Here is a 20,787-nt window from a genome sequence, read left to right as displayed (position 1 = left end):
CCAGTATATCTTTCCCCCTTGAGCATAGCAACTTGATTCTGAGCATCACACCAAATCCTCTCCCCACAACAACATGCCTTTATATTTTAGGGTCTGCTGGCAGCACCTTGTCAGTCACATGTCATTCGAAGAAATGACAGGAGCACAGGGGCCCACCACTGATGTTGGTCACACATCTGCACTTCATTGCTCCAGGCCCAGTTCCCTGCTGGCTCCTACTCACTGGCATCTCGGTTCTTCACCATGGTCAGGAATTCCACTCAGTCAAAAATGGCACTCCCTGGTTCAGTCATGATGAGCAACAGGAGATCTAAAGGTTCTCCAGGGATTTCTGGTCATGGGATTCTCAAACACTTCACGCTATTGCCCTAGCCATATTTCAGGAATGAAGAAGTTGGCACTGTGGGTTTTGATTCGTTCAGGAGCCATTACCTGTTGAGGAATCTCCTTTCAGTAGAAGCTCTGGAGATTGCATGCAGGCAAAGCTTTTCAAGGAGTGGCAAAAGGTCCCAGGAATCCAGGCCCATTGGCGTCTCAAATATGAGGTTCATGTGAGTTTTGGCTCTCAACTAGAGCTGAAAAGGCTTTAACAGCAAAATCATGTGAAATCCTGGCTGAGATTTCCAGTGCTGTGGAGAAAGCCACCCTCAGCGTAGATCTCAGTTTTCAAAGGCTCCTCTAATGCCTGGCCTTGGAAAATCCCAACACAATTCATGGCAAGTGTTCTCTGAGATCAGTTCCAGAACTCAGTCTCTAATGGCATCACACCAGAGTTCAAGCTGTAGTTGACCCAGTCATCTTTTCCAACCGCCACACAAAAGACCACTATTCTAACAAAAACGCTCCTACATGGCCCTTGTCTTCTTCCATACAGACACTCATCATAACATTCTGGCTGGGGGTTTGCATAGGGGAAGCCATCTTAGATGGTGTGCCGAGTAAGCTCTCATGCCTACCATATGCCAAATGTCATGGTGGCCTGGACACCTTTCCTGAGAAACAGGATATATAAAATGGGCCTCTACTTCATACTGCTCTGCTTCTCAAATTCGAGGCCTCCTGCCTGCCAGGGGTAGATTCTTTATGCGTACTGGACTCATGAAAAAACCCAAACACCTGTGTGCTAGTTCCTGGAGCACTTGCAACAACTCATTTGACCCACAGGATCCCTGTTCTGACTTCATAGTGGTCAGGAGCCTGACCAGAGGAAGGCAAGAGACTTCATCCAATATTACACTTCTTTTTCATTCTTTTAGATTTGGATGGACACATGGGATTTTTCTTGAGTTCTTTTGGGTGCCTAGAATGTAATTCACAGCCACACACAGGGCCAAGAGTCTGATTCAGACACAGCTTTTACAAAGCACTTTACCTAAAAGGCAGAGATTAGGCCTCCTCATTTCCATTGGAAACTGTTTTCTGAAGGATTCCCAAAATAGTGCCTGAAGGCAAACACCTCCCTGACTTAGAGGGGAACAGAACAATAGGGAGGAAAGAAGCCTGGAGAAATACTTTTCTTTAATTGAACACTGTGGCACTGACAGCTCCTAATCATGCAACTTGGGTGGCTATCTATCCAAGCAGGGATTCTCCAGAGGGATCCTTACCAGTCACGCTAATTTTTGACTTTTCTGAGATGCTTGGCATTCCCTTCAGCAATCCAGTCCATGGTCATGTCACAAAGCTTGATGGTGGTACACATCTTGGACACAAAACCACGAACCCCTTCAGAGAGCGGCCGAAATTCAGGAAGAATACAGGAACTTAGGATCTTGGTAGGTGTTGCCCATCTGCAAGGCAAGCAGCAGTCCATTCATAAATTGGCCATGAGGAGTCCTGCAAAGATTTCCACTACACAGGATACATTCACGGCTGCATTCTTCTCTCTACTCACTTTAACCACAAACCCAGTGGGATCCACTGACATAGAAAGACTCACTCGTTAACAGTCCATTTTAAACCAACAACAACAACAACAACAACAAAACGGTTTTCATTCATGCTCTCAGAACATGAGACAAAAGTACAAATTGAAAAACACACCCACTAAGACACACAAACCACCCCTGTATTTGGTCTGCATCTATCCACTCTGTCCTCTGACTGGTGGGTGAGAATATCTTCCTTAGCAGTGGCCTGCCCTGTCTCAGCTCTGGTCTCCTTGTCCATCTGTGTGTAGTTGTCAGGAGCCAGCAATGAGCCAATACTTCTCTCTCAGGAACAACCCCTGTCCAGACCATTCAAGGCATTTTGCTATCCACACATCACTAGGTGCCAAGAAAGAATGACTCTGGCCTTGGTACAGAGAAACAAGTGAGCCCACTGGGACTGGAACTGCTTGTGGGTGCCTCGCCTCCTGGATCCCAAGTTCAGAGAGTTCCATCACTAAGGAAGTGAGGTGAGGTCACTTCCTTCAGGAAGTGAATGAGGTCACTGCCTTGACAACCACTTTGTCCTAACAGTAGTTTCTAAGGGTCCCATGAGATGGAGGCTGCCCCACCTTCCTGGGACATTTTCCCAAGACATAAAGTTCTATATACCCTAGGAGCCCGGATTCAGCAACCCACACAGGCCTGATTGTGTCCATCTTCTCTGCATTGAGAAGAGGGTGGCTGATTCAGCCACATCTCTTCATCTTGACTGGGTTTTTGGCCATGGAAGATGACTTTAGACCTCACAGGTCCTACCTAGCTGCCTACATTTGCTCCACGGATTATTTCTGCATCTACCTTTGAGCTTCTCAGCAGCTGTAGGATTCCCTACATTCCTACACGGCAAGATCAACTCAGGACCTGCTGTTATGTGAAAATAGACAAAGGGAACAGGGTATGGTTAAGGACATATCAGGTTCTATTTTGGGTAGGAGTCATTCTGCTGGATGAATACGGGTATTGGGAACTGGGATATTTATAGAATGTAAGGAGAAATGTGAGTATGAAAATAGAAAACTAGGTAAGATCTGAAGCACACAAGGGTGTTGGGCCCTTGACTTGCACACATAGTTGTGATTTATGTTCTGCAGAGGTGAATCCTCTCAATCCATATACAATGGCATAAGATCTTGTTCCTGGGACTACTGAATGTAAAACAGATCTTCCAGTGAAATTGAGATACTAGGCAGATTCCAGTGTAGGGAAAGGAAGAAGTGTGAGTTTAGGATTTGGACAAAAGGCCCATTTTGCAATGGAATGAAGTTCTATTAGAGTGTAAATGGGAATGTCAGCACACATGAAGAGTCAGTCACAACAAGGCACTTGGGGAAATAGATATCAATAGTGATGTTAGGAGATCTGGAATGTACAAAATGAGTGACAAGATCAGGGATATTTTGAACAGGGGGGTGATTGAATTAACCTATGTTAAAAAGAAACAAGTGTATACACACCATAGGATTGAAATTTGAAAAGAGTAGGAAACACAGATATAGATGATTCTAGTAATCCATGCTCTCATTAAAATGAGGCTTTTGTACAAGAATAAGATAAGTGTGAATTTTGCATTTTGTGTCCAGAAGATGATGTGATGAAAGGAATACATGGAGCAGGGGACATGCGTATTTCTTCCACTATTTCTGGGAGCATGTTTTTGAAACCCTATGATTTAGGGTTTGGGGATAAAAATAGGTGGACCTGGGTCTACGTATATAAAGATGATGCATGAATAGACCATATGGTGAAAAAAAGAACTATAACAGGTTACTATTTTGAATAATGGATTGAATTCATATTTCAATAAATAGATGAAATCTGGTATTCACATACAAATATTCAATCCCAGTAGGCATACATCTATTGGTAATATTAGGGTTACTAATTATACCAAACTGGGTTTGAGTTTTGCTTCGAAAATGATGATGGAATTCAAAAGTAATGTGTTTTAAAAGAAATCTCATGAAAAAGCAAGTAAAGATCCATAGAGAAATCCATGGGTTCTGATACCGGGAGTGAAGTGAATCATATGCATATCAATTTGTGACTATTGGATGAAATGATACATCCTATGATTTATCATTTTCGAAGAAATAGGAATTTAACAATTTTGAATGAAAATTTACTTCAAAATACACATCATGTTTCATATGAATATTCTTTCATTGATGTTCAACTGGGTCACTTACTGTAGAAATATTAGGGTTCGTACTCAATCTTCACTCAAGTTCATTTTGAGTATTCAGAAATGAATATGTAGAGCAAGAGAATGAATATGTCTGAGAAATATCTTGTGAAAAGTTGATTTAAATCAACACAGATGGACATGAAAGAATCAAGGTAGTATAAGTATATGACACATGTATTTCATGTTTGCAAATCCGTAGTATATATTTAATATATTAAAGTGTAAGGTACCTATGCCAATCAAAATTCCTAAGGGGATATATGTCCTTCACATATGTACCCAAAATATTCATTTTCCTCTACATTGTTTCATGTATAAACTTGTTGAAGTATAAGCTCACCACAGCTTGAATTTTTAGTTACCTCAGTGTATGGGGGGAAGTGATCCCTTCATGAAATTTGTATTTTCCAAATTCAGAATACTCTCAAGAATATAAATGTGATGGCAGGAGGATTATATATGTGTATATAAAAATATACATTGTGACCCAGGCGACAGAGACAGGGAGTCAGGAAGTTACATATTTGTGAATTTTGAAAAGTCATGGAGAAATAAAAGGAGAAAAATGTGTGGGAGGTTTTATAATATGTATCTCTGATGAAGCAAAAGGCAAGTCCAAGTAGACACCGTGCCTCCTATCAAATGCCTCTACTTCTAGTCCTCTGGAGTATTTTTATCGATGTTATGATAAGGAGTCAGAGTCCAGTAAGTTATGGGTTAGTGTCAGAGATTCGATATTTCAAATGGCAAAACGGAAAATGGGTCTAATATACATGCGAACATGTGCCACATAAAAATCTTCCACTGTCATCCACCACAATGCCTTGACAATACTATCACCCCAAATAACACACGATGAGAGGAGAAGAAGAAAAAAATCTGTGAATACGTATCTGGATTAGAAATTAAGGAGCTCACAAACTTGGGTGTGGCAGAAGAGATCCCAAAAGTATGGGGCAGGGTAAACAAACCACAAACATGGAACATTGCTGGCCTAATGACTTCTTGACTATCTGCCTCTGACATTTGTGCACTAGAAATATAGCTTTGTGCTTTAGCTTCCTTTGCAGTGAGACCATGAAAGCTTGGTCTCAGTCTATGTGAACAGGAGGACATGGTTTTATATTTTCCAATACCAGCAGGAGGCAGCAGAGCTGAATCCTCTCTTTGTAGGGTAACTGTGGCCATGGGGTATGAATGTCTCCCTGGGTGGATTGTGAAGCCTTTGGCTCACCCTCCAGTTTTAATGGCATTTCTTGCAGCTTCTCTGGAAATTTGGTGGGTGTTTTTTTTTTGAAATACATAAAGGTCAACTGGGGCACGGTGCAGGAGGGAGCTCTGTCACGTGGGGTGGTTCAGAGTCTGAATGAAAAACACAAACTGGGCTGCTACCCAGTATATATTTCCCCCTTGAGCATAGCAACTTGATTCTGAGCATCACACCAAATCCTCTCCCCACAACAACATGCCTTTATATTTTAGGGTCTGCTGGCTGCACCTTGTCAGTCACATGTCATTCGAAGAAATGACAGGAGCACAGGGGCCCACCACTGATGTTGGTCACACATCTGCACTTCATTGCTCCAGGCCCAGTTCCCTACTGGCTCCTACTCACTGGCATCTCGGTTCTTCACCATGGTCAGGAATTCCACTCAGTCAAAAATGGCACTCCCTGGTTCAGTCATGATGAGCAACAGGAGATCTAAAGGTTCTCCAGGGATTTCTGGTCATGGGATTCTCAAACACTTCACGCTATTGCCCTAGCCATATTTCAGGAATGAAGAAGTTGGCACTGTGGGTTTTGATTCGTTCAGGAGCCATTACCTGTTGAGGAATCTCCTTTCAGTAGAAGCTCTGGAGATTGCATGCAGGCAAAGCTTTTCAAGGAGTGGCAAAAGGTCCCAGGAATCCAGGCCCATTGGCGTCTCAAATATGAGGTTCATGTGAGTTTTGGCTCTCAACTAGAGCTGAAAAGGCTTTAACAGCAAAATCATGTGAAATCCTGGCTGAGATTTCCAGTGCTGTGGAGAAAGCCACCCTCAGCGTAGATCTCAGTTTTCAAAGGCTCCTCTAATGCCTGGCTTTGGAAAATCCCAACACAATTCATGGCAAGAGTTCTCTGAGATCAGTTCCAGAACTCAGTCTCTAATGGCATCACACCAGAGTTCAAGCTGTAGTTGACCCAGTCATCTTTTCCAACCGCCACACAAAAGACCACTATTCTAACAAAAACGCTCCTACATGGCCCTTGTCTTCTTCCATACAGACACTCATGATAACATTCTGGCTGGAGGTTTGCATAGAGGAAGCCGTCTTAGATGGTGTGCCGAGTAAGCTCTCATGCCTACCATATGCCAAATGTCATGGTGGCCTGGACACCCTTCCTGAGAAACAGGATATATAAAATGGGCCTCTACTTCATACTGCTCTGCTTCTCAAATTCGAGGCCTCCTGCCTGCCAGGGGTAGATTCTTTATGCGTACTGGACTCATGAAAAAACCCAAACACCTGGGTGCTAGTTCCTGGAGCACTTGCAACAACTCATTTGACCCAGAGGATACCTGTTCTGACTTCATAGTGGTCAGGAACCTGACCAGAGGAAGGCAAGAGACTTCATCCAATATTACACTTCTTTTTCATTCTTTTAGATTTGGATGGACACATGGGATTTTTCTTGAGTTCTTTTGGGTGCCTAGAATGTAATTCACAGCCACACACAGGGCCAAGAGTCTGATTCAGACACAGCTTTTACAAAGCACTTTACCTAAAAGGCAGAGATTAGGCCTCCTCATTTCCATTGGAAACTGTTTTCTGAAGGATTCCCAAAATAGTGCCTGAAGGCAAACACCTCCCTGACTTAGAGGGGAACAGAACAATAGGGAGGAAAGAAGCCTGGAGAAATACTTTTCTTTAATTGAACACTGTGGCACTGACAGCTCCTAATCATGCAACTTGGGTGGCTATCTATCCAAGCAGGGATTCTCCAGAGGGATCCTTACCAGTCACGCTAATTTTTGACTTTTCTGAGATGCTTGGCATTCCCTTCAGCAATCCAGTCCATGGTCATGTCACAAAGCTTGATGGTGGTACACATCTTGGACACAAAACCACGAACCCCTTCAGAGAGCGGCCGAAATTCAGGAAGAATACAGGAACTTAGGATCTTGGTAGGTGTTGCCCATCTGCAAGGCAAGCAGCAGTCCATTCATAAATTGGCCATGAGGAGTCCTGCAAAGGTTTCCACTACACAGGATACATTCACGGCTGCATTCTTCTCTCTACTCACTTTAACCACAAACCCAGTGGGATCCACTGACATAGAAAGACTCACTAGTTAACAGTCCATTTTAAACCAACAACAACAACAACAAGAAAACGGTTTTCATTCATGCTCTCAGAACATGAGACAAAAGTACAAATTGAAAAACACACCCACTAAGACACACAAACCACCCCTGTATTTGGTCTGCATCTATCCACTCTGTCCTCTGACTGGTGGGTGAGAATATCTTCCTTAGCAGTGGCCTGCCCTGTCTCAGCTCTGGTCTCCTTGTCCATCTGTGTGTAGTTGTCAGGAGCCAGCAATGAGCCAATACTTCTCTCTCAGGAACAACCCCTGTCCAGACCATTCAAGGCATTTTGCTATCCACACATCACTAGGTGCCAAGAAAGAATGACTCTGGCCTTGGTACAGAGAAACAAGTGAGCCCACTGGGACTGGAACTGCTTGTGGGTGCCTCGCCTCCTGGATCCCAAGTTCAGAGAGTTCCATCACTAAGGAAGTGAGGTGAGGTCACTTCCTTCAGGAAGTGAATGAGGTCACTGCCTTGACAACCACTTTGTCCTAACAGTAGTTTCTAAGGGTCCCATGAGATGGAGGCTGCCCCACCTTCCTGGGACATTTTCCCAAGACATAAAGTTCTATATACCCTAGGAGCCCGGATTCAGCAACCCACACAGGCCTGATTGTGTCCATCTTCTCTGCATTGAGAAGAGGGTGGCTGATTCAGCCACATCTCTTCATCTTGACTGGGTTTTTGGCCATGGAAGATGACTTTAGACCTCACAGGTCCTACCTAGCTGCCTACATTTGCTCCACGGATTATTTCTGCATCTACCTTTGAGCTTCTCAGCAGCTGTAGGATTCCCTACATTCCTACACGGCAAGATCAACTCAGGACCTGCTGTTATGTGAAAATAGACAAAGGGAACAGGGTATGGTTAAGGACATATCAGGTTCTATTTTGGGTAGGAGTCATTCTGCTGGATGAATACGGGTATTGGGAACTGGGATATTTATAGAATGTAAGGAGAAATGTGAGTATGAAAATAGAAAACTAGGTAAGATCTGAAGCACACAAGGGTGTTGGGCCCTTGACTTGCACACATAGTTGTGATTTATGTTCTGCAGAGGTGAATCCTCTCAATCCATATACAATGGCATAAGATCTTGTTCCTGGGACTACTGAATGTAAAACAGATCTTCCAGTGAAATTGAGATACTAGGCAGATTCCAGTGTAGGGAAAGGAACAAGTGTGAGTTTAGGATTTGGACAAAAGGCCCATTTTGCAATGGAATGAAGTTCTATTAGAGTGTAAATGGGAATGTCAGCAAACATGAAGAATCAGTCACAACAAGGGACTTGGGGAAATAGATATCAATAGTGATGTTAGGAGATCTGGAATGTACAAAATGAGTGACAAGATCAGGGATATTTTGAACAGGGGGGTGATTGAATTAACCTATGTTAAAAAGAAACAAGTGTATACACAGCATAGGATTGAAATTTGAAAAGAGTTGGAAACACAGATATAGATGATTCTAGTAATCCATGATCTCATTAAAATGAGGCTTTTGTACAAGAATAAGATAAGTGTGAATTTTGCATTTTGTGTCCAGAAGATGATGTGATGAAAGGAATACATGGAGCAGGGGACATGCGTATTTCTTCCACTATTTCTGGGAGCATGTTTTTGAAACCCTATGATTTAGGGTTTGGGGATAAAAATAGGTGGACCTGGGTCTACGTATATAAAGATGATGCATGAATAGACCATATGGTGAAAAAAAGAACTATAACAGGTTACTATTTTGAATAATGGATTGAATTGATATTTCAATAAATAGATGAAATCTGGTATTCACATACAAATATTCAATCCCAGTAGGCATACATCTATTGGTAATATTAGGGTTACTAATTATACCAAACTGGGTTTGAGTTTTGCTTCGAAAATGATGATGGAATTCAAAAGTAATGTGTTTTCAAAGAAATCTCATGAAAAAGCAAGTAAAGATCCATAGAGAAATCCGTGGGTTCTGATACCGGGAGTGAAGTGAATCATATGCATATCAATTTGTGAATATTGGATGCAATGATACATCCTATGATTTATCATTTTCGAAGAAATAGGAATTTAACAATTTTGAATGAAAATTTACTTCAAAATACACATCATGTTTCATATGAATATTCTTTCATTGATGTTCAACTGGGTCACTTACTGTAGAAATATTAGGGTTCGTACTCAATCTTCACTCAAGTTAATTTTGAGTATTCAGAAATGAATATGTAGAGAAAGAAAATGAATATGTCTGAGAAATATCTTGTGAAAAGTTGATTTAAATCAACACAGATGGACATGAAAGAATCAAGGTAGTATAAGTATATGACACATGTATTTCATGTTTGCAAATCCGTAGTATATATTTAATATATTAAAATGTAAGGTACCTATGCCAATCAAAATTCCTAAGGGGATATATGTCCTCCACATATGTACCCAAAATATTCATTTTCCTCTACATTGTTTCATGTATAAACTTGTTGAAGTATAAGCTCACCACAGCTTGAATTTTTAGTTACCTCAGTGTATTGGGGGGAAGTGATCCCTTCATGAAATTTGTATTTTCCAAAGTCAGAATACTCTCAAGAATATAACTGTGATGGCAGGAGGATTATATATGTGTATATAAAAATATACATTGTGACCCAGGCGACAGAAACATGGAGTCAGGAAGTTACATATTTTTGAATTTTGAAAAGTCATGGAGAAATAAAAGGAGAAAAATGTGTGGGAGGTTTTATAATATGTATCTCTGATGAAGCAAAAGGCAAGTCCAAGTAGACACCGTGCCTCCTATCAAATGCCTCTACTTCTAGTCCTCTGGAGTATTTTTATCGATGTTATGATAAGGAGTCAGAGTCCAGTAAGTTATGGGTTAGTGTCAGAGATTCGATATTTCCAATGGCAAAACGGAAAATGGGTCTAATATACATGCGGACATGTGCCACATAAAAATCTTCCACTGTCATCCACCACAATGCCTTGACAATACTATCACCCCAAATAACACACGATGAGAGGAGAAGAAGAAAAAAATCTGTGAATACATATCTGGATTAGAAATTCTGAGGAGCTCACAAACTTGGGTGTGGCAGAAGAGATCCCAAAAGTAGGGGGCAGGGTAAACAAACCACAAACATGGAACATTGCTGGCCTAATGACTTCTTGACTATCTGCCTCTGACATTTGTGCACTAGAAATATAGCTTTGTGCTTTAGCTTCCTTTGCAGTGAGACCATGAAAGCTTGGTCTCAGTCTATGTGAACAGGAGGACATGGTTTTATATTTTCCAATACCAGCAGGAGGCAGCAGAGCTGAATCCTCTCTTTGTAGGGTAACTGTGGCCATGGGCTATGAATGTCTCCCTGGGTGGATTGTGAAGCCTTTGGCTCACCCTCCAGTTTTAATGGCATTTCTTGCAGCTTCTCTGGAAATTTGGTGGGTGTTTTTTTTTTTTTGAAATACATAAAGGTCAACTGGGGCTCGGTGCAGGAGGGAGCTCTGTCACGTGGGGTGGTTCAGGGTCTGAAGGAAAAAACACAAACTGGGCTGCTACCCAGTATATCTTTCCCCCTTGAGCATAGCAACTTGATTCTGACCATCACACCAAATCCTCTCCCCACAACAACATGCCTTTATATTTTAGGGTCTGCTGGCTGCACCTTGTCAGTCACATGTCATTCGAAGAAATGACAGGAGCACAGGGGCCCACCACTGATGTTGGTCAGACATCTGCACTTCATTGCTCCAGGCCCAGTTCCCTGCTGGCTCCTACTCACTGGCATCTCGGTTCTTCACCATTGTCAGGAATTCCACTCAGTCAAAAATGGCACTCCCTGGTTCAGTCATGATGAGCAACAGGAGATCTAAAGGTTCTCCAGGGATTTCTGGTCATGGGATTCTCAAACACTTCACGCTATTGCCCTAGCCATATTTCAGGAATGAAGAAGTTGGCACTGTGGGTTTTGATTCATTCAGGAGCCATTACCTGTTGAGGAATCTCCTTTCAGTAGAAGCTCTGGAGATTGCATGCAGGCAAAGCTTTTCAAGGAGTGGCAAAAGGTCCCAGGAATCCAGGCCCATTGGGGTCTCAAATATGAGGTTCATGTGAGTTTTGGCTCTCAACTAGAGCTGAAAAGGCTTTAACAGCAATATCATGTGAAATCCTGGCTGAGATTTCCAGTGCTGTGGAGAAAGCCACCCTCAGTGTAGATCTCAGTTTCCAAAGGCTCCTCTAATGCCTGGCCTTGGAAAATCCCAACACAATTCATGGCAAGAGTTCTCTGAGATCAGTTCCAGAACTCAGTCTCTAATGGCATCACACCAGAGTTCAAGCTGTAGTTGACCCAGTCATCTTTTCCAACCGCCACACAAAAGACCACTATTCTAACAAAAAGGCTCCTACATGGCCCTTGTCTTCTTCCATACAGACACTCATCATAACATTCTGGCTGGGGGTTTGCATAGGGGAAGCCGTCTTAGATGGTGTGCCGAGTAAGCTCTCATGCCTACCATATGCCAAATGTCATGGTGGCCTGGACACCCTTCCTGAGAAACAGGATATATAAAATGGGCCTCTACTTCATACTGCTCTGCTTCTCAAATTCGAGGCCTCCTGCCTGCCAGGGGTAGATTCTTTATGCGTACTGGACTCATGAAAAAACCCAAACACCTGTGTGCTAGTTCCTGGAGCACTTGCAACAACTCATTTGACCCAGAGGATCCCTGTTCTGACTTCATAGTGGTCAGGAGCCTGACCAGAGGAAGGCAAGAGACTTCATCCAATATTACACTTCTTTTTCATTCTTTTAGATTTGGATGGACACATGGGATTTTTCTTGAGTTCTTTTGGGTGCCTAGAATGTAATTCACAGCCACACACAGGGCCAAGAGTCTGATTCAGACACAGCTTTTACAAAGCACTTTACCTAAAAGGCAGAGATGAGGCCTCCTCATTTCCATTGGAAACTGTTTTCTGAAGGATTCCCAAAATAATGCCTGAAGGCAAACACCTCCCTGACTTAGAGGGGAACAGAACAATAGGGAGGAAAGAAGCCTGGAGAAATACTTTTCTTTAATTGAACACTGTGGCACTGACAGCTCCTAATCATGCAACTTGGGTGGCTATCTATCCAAGCAGGGATTCTTCAGAGGGATCCTTACCAGTCACGCTAATTTTTGACTTTTCTGAGATGCTTGGCATTCCCTTCAGCAATCCAGTCCATGGTCATGTCACAAAGCTTGATCGTGGTACCCATCTTGGACACAAAACCACGAACCCCTTCAGAGAGCAGCCGAAATTCAGGAAGAATACAGGAACTTAGGATCTTGGTAGGTGTTGCCCATCTGCAAGGCAAGCAGCAGTCCATTCATAAATTGGCCATGAGGAGTCCTGCAAAGATTTCCACTACACAGGATACATTCACGGCTGCATTCTTCTCTCTACTCACTTTAACCACAAACCCAGTGGGATCCACTGACATAGAAAGACTCACTAGTTAAGAGTCCATTTTAAACCAACAACAACAAAACGGTTTTCATTCATGCTCTCAGAACATGAGACAAATGTACAAATTGAAAAACACACCCACTAAGACACACAAACCACCCCTGTATTTGGTCTGCATCTATCCACTCTGTCCTCTGACTGGTGGGTGAGAATATCTTCCTTAGCAGTGGCCTGCCCTGTCTCAGCTCTGGTCTCCTTGTCCATCTGTGTGTAGTTGTCAGGAGCCAGCAATGAGCCAATACTTCTCTCTCAGGAACAACCCCTGTCCAGACCATTCAAGGCATTTTGCTATCCACACATCACTAGGTGCCAAGAAAGAATGACTCTGGCCTTGGTACAGAGAAACAAGTGAGCCCACTGGGACTGGAACTGCTTGTGGGTGCCTCGCCTCCTGGATCCCAAGTTCAGAGATTTCCATCACTAAGGAAGTGAGGTGAGGTCACTTCCTTCAGGAAGTGAATGAGGTCACTTCCTTGACAACCACTTTGTCCTAACAGTAGTTTCTAAGGGTCCCATGAGATGGAGGCTGCCCCACCTTCCTGGGACATTTTCCCAAGACATAAAGTTCTATATACCCTAGGAGCCCGGATTCAGCAACCCACACAGGCCTGATTGTGTCCATCTTCTCTGCATTGAGAAGAGGGGGGCTGATTCAGCCACATCTCTTCATCTTGACTGGGTTTTTGGCCATGGAAGATGACTTTAGACCTCACAGGTCCTACCTAGCTGCCTACATTTGCTCCACGGATTATTTCTGCATCTACCTTTGAGCTTCTCAGCAGCTGTAGGATTCCCTACATTCCTACACGGCAAGATCAACTCAGGACCTGCTGTTATGTGAGAATAGACAAAGGGAACAGGGTATGGTTAAGGATATATCAGGATTTATTTTGGGTAGGAGTCATTCTGCTGGATGAATACGGGTATTGGGAACTGGGATATTTATAGAATGTAAGGAGAAATGTGAGTATGAAAATAGAAAACTAGGTAAGATCTGAAGCACACAAGGGTGTTGGGCCCTTGACTTGCACACATAGTTGTGATTTATGTTCTGCAGAGGTGAATCCTCTCAATCCATATACAATGGCATAAGATCTTGTTCCTGGGACTACTGAATGTAAAACAGATCTTCCAGTGAAATTGAGATACTAGGCAGATTCCAGTGTAGGGAAAGGAAGAAGTGTGAGTTTAGGATTTGGACAAAAGGCCCATTTTGCAATGGAATGAAGTTCTATTAGAGTGTAAATGGGAATGTCAGCACACATGAAGAGTCAGTCACAACAAGGCACTTGGGGAAATAGATATCAATAGTGATGTTAGGAGATCTGGAATGTACAAAATGAGTGACAAGATCAGGCATATTTTGAACAGGGGGGTGATTGAATTAACCTATGTTAAAAAGAAACAAGTGTATACACACCATAGGATTGAAATTTGAAAAGAGTAGGAAACACAGATATAGATGATTTTAGTAATCCATGCTCTCATTAAAATGAGGCTTTTGTACAAGAATAAGATAAGTGTGAATTTTGCATTTTGTGTCCAGAAGATGATGTGATGAAAGGAATACATGGAGCAGGGGACAGGCGTATTTCTTCCACTATTTCTGGGAGCATGTTTTTGAAACCCTATGATTTAGGGTTTGGGGATAAAAATAGGTGGACCTGGGTCTACGTATATAAAGATGATTTATAAATTGACCATACGGTGAAAAAAAAAAAAACTATAACATGTTACTATGTTGAATAATGGATTGAATTGATATTTTAATAAATACATGAAATCTGGTATTCACATACAAATATTCAATCCCAGTAGGCATACATCTATTGGTAATATTAGGGTTACTAATTATACCAAACTGGGTTTGAGTTTTGCTTCGAAAATGATGATGGAATTCAAAAGTAATGTGTTTGAAAAGAAATCTCATGAAAAAGCAAGTAAAGATCCATAGAGAAATACATGGGTTCTGATACCGGGAGTGAAGTGAATCATATGCATATCAATTTGTGAATATTGGATGAAATGATACATCCTATGATTTATCATTTTCGAAGAAATAGGAATTTAACAATTTGGAATGAAAATTTACTTCAAAATACACATCATGTTTCATATGAATATTCTTTCATTGATGTTCAACTGGGTCACTTACTGTAGAAATATTAGGGTTCGTACTCAATCTTCACTCAAGTTCATTTTGAGTATTCAGAAATGAATATGTAGAGCAAGAAAATGAATATGTCTGAGAAATATCTTGTGAAAAGTTGATTTAAATCAACACAGATGGACATGAAAGAATCAAGGTAGTATAAGTATATGACACATGTATTTCATGTTTGCAAATCCATACTATATATTTAATATATTAAAATGTAAGGTACCTATGCCAATCAAAATTCCTAAGGGGATATATGTCCTTCACATATGTACCCAAAATATTCATTTTCCTCTACATTGATTCATGTATAAACTTGTTGAAGTATAAGCTCACCACAGCTTGAATTTTTAGTTACCTCAGTGTATTGGGGGGAAGTGATCCCTTCATGAAATTTGTATTTTCCAAATTCAGAATACTCTCAAGAATATAACTGTGATGGCAGGAGGATTATATATGTGTATATAAAAATATACATTGTGACCCAGGCGACAGAGACAGGGAGTCAGGAAGTTACATATTTGTGAATTTTGAAAAGTCATGGAGAAATAAAAGGAGAAAAATGTGTGGGAGGTTTTACAATATGTATCTCTGATGAAGCAAAAGGCAAGTCCAAGTAGACACCGTGCCTCCTATCAAATGCCTCTACTTCTAGTCCTCTGGAGTATTTTTATCGATGTTATGATAAGGAGTCAGAGTCCAGGAAGTTATGGGTTAGTGTCAGAGATTCGATATTTCAAATGGCAAAACGGAAAATGGGTCTAATATACATGCGAACATGTGCCACATAAAAATCTTCCACTGTCATCCACCACAATGCCTTGACAATACTATCACCCCAAATAACACACGATGAGAGGAGAAGAAGAAAAAAATCTGTGAATACATATCTGGATTAGAAATTCTGAGGAGCTCACAAAATTCGGTGTGGCAGAAGAGATCCCAAAAGTAGGGGGCAGGGTAAACAAACCACAAACATGGAACATTGCTGGCCTAATGACTTCTTGACTATCTGCCTCTGACATTTGTGCACTAGAAATATAGCTTTGTGCTTCAGCTTCCTTTGCAGTGAGACCATGAAAGCTTGGTCTCAGTCTATGTGAACAGGAGGACATGGTTTTATATTTTCCAATACCAGCAGGAGGCAACAGAGCTGAATCCTCTCTTTGTAGGGTAACTGTGGCCATGGGGTATGAATGTCTCCCTGGGTGGATTGTGAAGCCTTTGCCTCACCCTCCAGTTTTAATGGCATTTCTTGCAGCTTCTCTGGAAATTTGGTGGGTGTTTTTTTTTTTGAAATACATAAAGGTCAACTGGGGCACGGTGCAGGAGGGAGCTCTGTCATGTGGGGTGGTTCAGGGTCTGAAGGAAAAAACACAAACTGGGCTGCTACCCAGTATATCTTTCCCCCTTGAGCATAGCAACTTGATTCTGAGCATCACACCAAATCCTCTCCCCACAACAACATGCCTTTATATTTTAGGGTCTGCTGGCTGCACCTTGTCAGTCACATGTCATTCGAAGAAATGACAGGAGCACAGGGGCCCACCACTGATGTTGGTCACACATCTGCACTTCATTGCTCCAGGCCCAGTTCCCTGCTGGCTCCTACTCACTGGCATCTCGGTTCTTCACCATGGTCAGGAATTCCACTCAGTCAAAAATGGCACTCCCTGGTTCAGTCATGATGAGCAACAGGAGATCTAAAGGTTCTCCAGGGATTTCTGGTCATGGGATTCTCAAACACTTCACGCTATTGCCCTAGCCATATTTCAGGAATGAAGAAGTTGGCACTGTGGGTTTTGATTCCTTCAGGAGCCATTACCTGTTGAGGAATCTCCTTTCAGTAGAAGCTCTGGAGATTGCATGCAGGCAAAGCTTTTCAAGGAGTGGCGAAAGGTCCCAGGAATCCAGGCCCATTGGGGTCTCAAATATGAGGTTCATGTGAGTTTTGGCTCTCAACTAGAGCTGAAAAGGCTTTAACAGCAAAATCATGTGAAATCCTGGCTGAGATTTCCAGTGCTGTGGAGAAAGCCACCCTCAGCGTAGATCTCAGTTTCCAAAGGCTCCTCTAATGCCTGGCCTTGGAAAATCCCAACACAATTCATGGCAAGAGTTCTCTGAGATCAGTTCCAGAACTCAGTCTCTAATGGCATCACACCAGAGTTCAAGCTGTAGTTGACCCAGTCATCTTTTCCAACCGCCACACAAAAGACCACTATTCTAACAAAAACGCTCCTACATGGCCCTTGTCTTCTTCCATACAGACACTCATCATAACATTCTGGCTGGGGGTTTGCATAGGGGAAGCCGTCTTAGATGGTGTGCCGAGTAAGCTCTCATGCCTACCATATGCCAAATGTCATGGTGGCCTGGACACCCTTCCTGAGAAACAGGATATATAAAATGGGCCTCTACTTCATACTGCTCTGCTTCTCAAATTCGAGGCCTCCTGCCTGCCAGGGGTAGATTCTTTATGCGTACTGGACTCATGAAAAAACCCAAACACCTGTGTGCTAGTTCCTGGAGCACTTGCAACAACTCATTTGACCCAGAGGATCCCTGTTCTGACTTCATAGTGGTCAGGAGCCTGACCAGAGGAAGGCAAGAGACTTCATCCAATATTACACTTCTTTTTCATTCTTTTAGATTTGGATGGACACATGGGATTTTTCTTGAGTTCTTTTGGGTGCCTAGAATGTAATTCACAGCCACACACAGGGCCAAGAGTCTGATTCAGACACAGCTTTTACAAAGCACTTTACCTAAAAGGCAGAGATTAGGCCTCCTCATTTCCATTGGAAACTGTTTTCTGAAGGATTCCCAAAATAGTGCCTGAAGGCAAACACCTCCCTGACTTAGAGGGGAACAGGACAATAGGGAGGAAATAAGCCTGGAGAAAAACTTTTCTTTAATTGAACACTGTGGCACTGACAGCTCCTAATCATGCAACTTGGGTGGCTATCTATCCAAGCAGGGATTCTCCAGAGGGATCCTTACCAGTCACGCTAATTTTTGACTTTTCTGAGATGCTTGGCATTCCCTTCAGCAATCCAGTCCATGGTCATGTCACAAAGCTTGATGGTGGTACACATCTTGGACACAAAACCACGAACCCCTTCAGAGAGCGGCCGAAATTCAGGAAGAATACAGGAACTTAGGATCTTGGTAGGTGTTGCCCATCTGCAAGGCAAGCAGCAGTCCTTTCATAAATTGGCCATGAGGAGTCCTGCAAAGATTTCCACTACACAGGATACATTCACGGCTGCATTCTTCTCTCTACTCACTTTAACCACAAACCCAGTGGGATCCACTGACATAGAAAGACTCACTAGTTAACAGTCCATTTTAAACCAACAACAACAACAACAACAAAACGGTTTTCATTCATGCTCTCAGAACATGAGACAAAAGTACAAATTGAAAAACACACCCACTAAGACACACAAACCACCCCTGTATTTGGTCTGCATCTATCCACTCTGTCCTCTGACTGGTGGCTGAGAATATCTTCCTTAGCAGTGGCCTGCCCTGTCTCAGCTCTGGTCTCCTTGTCCATCTGTGTGTAGTTGTCAGGAGCCAGCAATGAGCCAATACTTCTCTCTCAGGAAAAACCCCTGTCCAGACCATTCAAGGCATTTTGCTATCCACACATCACTAGGTGCCAAGAAAGAATGACTCTGGCCTTGGTACAGAGAAACAAGTGAGCCCACTGGGACTGGAACTGCTTGTGGGTGCCTCGCCTCCTGGATCCCAAGTTCAGAGAGTTCCATCACTAAGGAAGTGAGGTGAGGTCACTTCCTTCAGGAAGTGAATGAGGTCACTGCCTTGACAACCACTTTGTCCTAACAGTAGTTTCTAAGGGTCCCATGAGATGGAGGCTGCCCCACCTTCCTGGGACATTTTCCCAAGACATAAAGTTCTATATACCCTAGGAGCCCGGATTCAGCAACCCACACAGGCCTGATTGTGTCCATCTTCTCTGCATTGAGAAGAGGGTGGCTGATTCAGCCACATCTCTTCATCTTGACTGGGTTTTTGGCCATGGAAGATGACTTTAGACCTCACAGGTCCTACCTAGCTGCCTACATTTGCTCCACGGATTATTTCTGCATCTACCTTTGAGCTTCTCAGCAGCTGTAGGATTCCCTACATTCCTACACGGCAAGATCAACTCAGGACCTGCTGTTATGTGAAAATAGACAAAGGGAACAGGGTATGGTTAAGGACATATCAGGTTCTATTTTGGGTAGGAGTCATTCTGCTGGATGAATACGGGTATTGGGAACTGGGATATTTATAGAATGTAAGGAGAAATGTGAGTATGAAAATAGAAAACTAGGTAAGATCTGAAGCACACAAGGGTGTTGGGCCCTTGACTTGCACACATAGTTGTGATTTATGTTCTGCAGAGGTGAATCCTCTCAATCCATATACAATGGCATAAGATCTTGTTCCTGGGACTACTGAATGTAAAACAGATCTTCCAGTGAAATTGAGATACTAGGCAGATTCCAGTGTAGGGAAAGGAACAAGTGTGAGTTTAGGATTTGGACAAAAGGCCCATTTTGCAATGGAATGAAGTTCTATTAGAGTGTAAATGGGAATGTCAGCACACATGAAGAGTCAGTCACAACAAGGCACTTGGGGAAATAGATATCAATAGTGATGTTAGGAGATCTGGAATGTACAAAATGAGTGACAAGATCAGGGATATTTTGAACAGGGGGGTGATTGAATTAACCTATGTTAAAAAGAAACAAGTGTATACACACCATAGGATTGAAATTTGAAAAGAGTAGGAAACACAGATATAGATGATTTTAGTAATCCATGCTCTCATTAAAATGAGGCTTTTGTACAAGAATAAGATAAGTGTGAATTTTGCATTTTGTGTCCAGAAGATGATGTGATGAAAGGAATACATGGAACAGGGGACAGGCATATTTCTTCCACTATTTCTGGGAGCATGTTTTTGAAACCCTATGATTTAGGGTTTGGGGATAAAAATAGGTGGACCTGGGTCTACGTATATAAAGATGATGCATGAATAGACCATATGGTGAAAAAAAGAACTATAACAGGTTACTATTTTGAATAATGAATTGAATTGATATTTTAATAAATACATGAAATCTGGTATTCACATACAAATATTCAATCCCAGTAGGCATACATCTATTGGTAATATTAGGGTTACTAATTATACCAAACTGGGTTTGAGTTTTGCTTCGAAAATGATGATGGAATTCAAAAGTAATGTGTTTTAAAAGAAATCTCATGAAAAAGCAAGTAAAGATCCATAGAGAAATCCATGGGTTCTGATACCGGGAGTGAAGTGAATCATATGCATATCAATTTGTGAATATTGGATGCAATGATACATCCTATGGTTTATCATTTTCGAAGAAATAGGAATTTAACAATTTTGAATGAAAATTTACTTCAAAATACACATCATGTTTCATATGAATATTCTTTCATTGATGTTCAACTGGGTCACTTACTGTAGAAATATTAGGGTTCGTACTCAATCTTCACTCAAGTTCATTTTGAGTATTCAGAAATGAATATGTAGAGCAAGAAAATGAATATGTCTGAGAAATATCTTGTGAAACGTTGATTTAAATCAACACAGATGGACATGAAAGAATCA

At 42.0% G+C, this 20,787-nt stretch overlaps 1 long non-coding RNA gene across 1 annotated transcript in view; it reads right to left on the bottom strand.

Moving 5' to 3' along the window:
• LOC144373858 (uncharacterized) overlaps window positions 1-18,309 on the bottom strand; it is a 44,411-nt gene extending 26,102 nt beyond the window's left edge. The window contains exons 1-4 of the long non-coding RNA XR_013433396.1: window positions 18,132-18,309; window positions 12,628-12,810; window positions 7,116-7,298; window positions 1,608-1,790 (exon numbers count right to left, since the gene is read on the bottom strand). This is a non-coding gene — a long non-coding RNA (uncharacterized LOC144373858). The remainder of the gene's footprint in view (window positions 1-1,607; window positions 1,791-7,115; window positions 7,299-12,627; window positions 12,811-18,131) is intronic.
• Between the last annotated feature and the right edge of the window lie 2,478 nt (window positions 18,310-20,787).

This window comes from Ictidomys tridecemlineatus, unplaced genomic scaffold (genome assembly GCF_052094955.1).
Source record: "Ictidomys tridecemlineatus isolate mIctTri1 unplaced genomic scaffold, mIctTri1.hap1 Scaffold_5149, whole genome shotgun sequence".
Taxonomy (NCBI): Eukaryota; Metazoa; Chordata; class Mammalia; order Rodentia; family Sciuridae; genus Ictidomys; species Ictidomys tridecemlineatus.
This window is presented reverse-complemented; position numbering and strand designations above follow the sequence as displayed.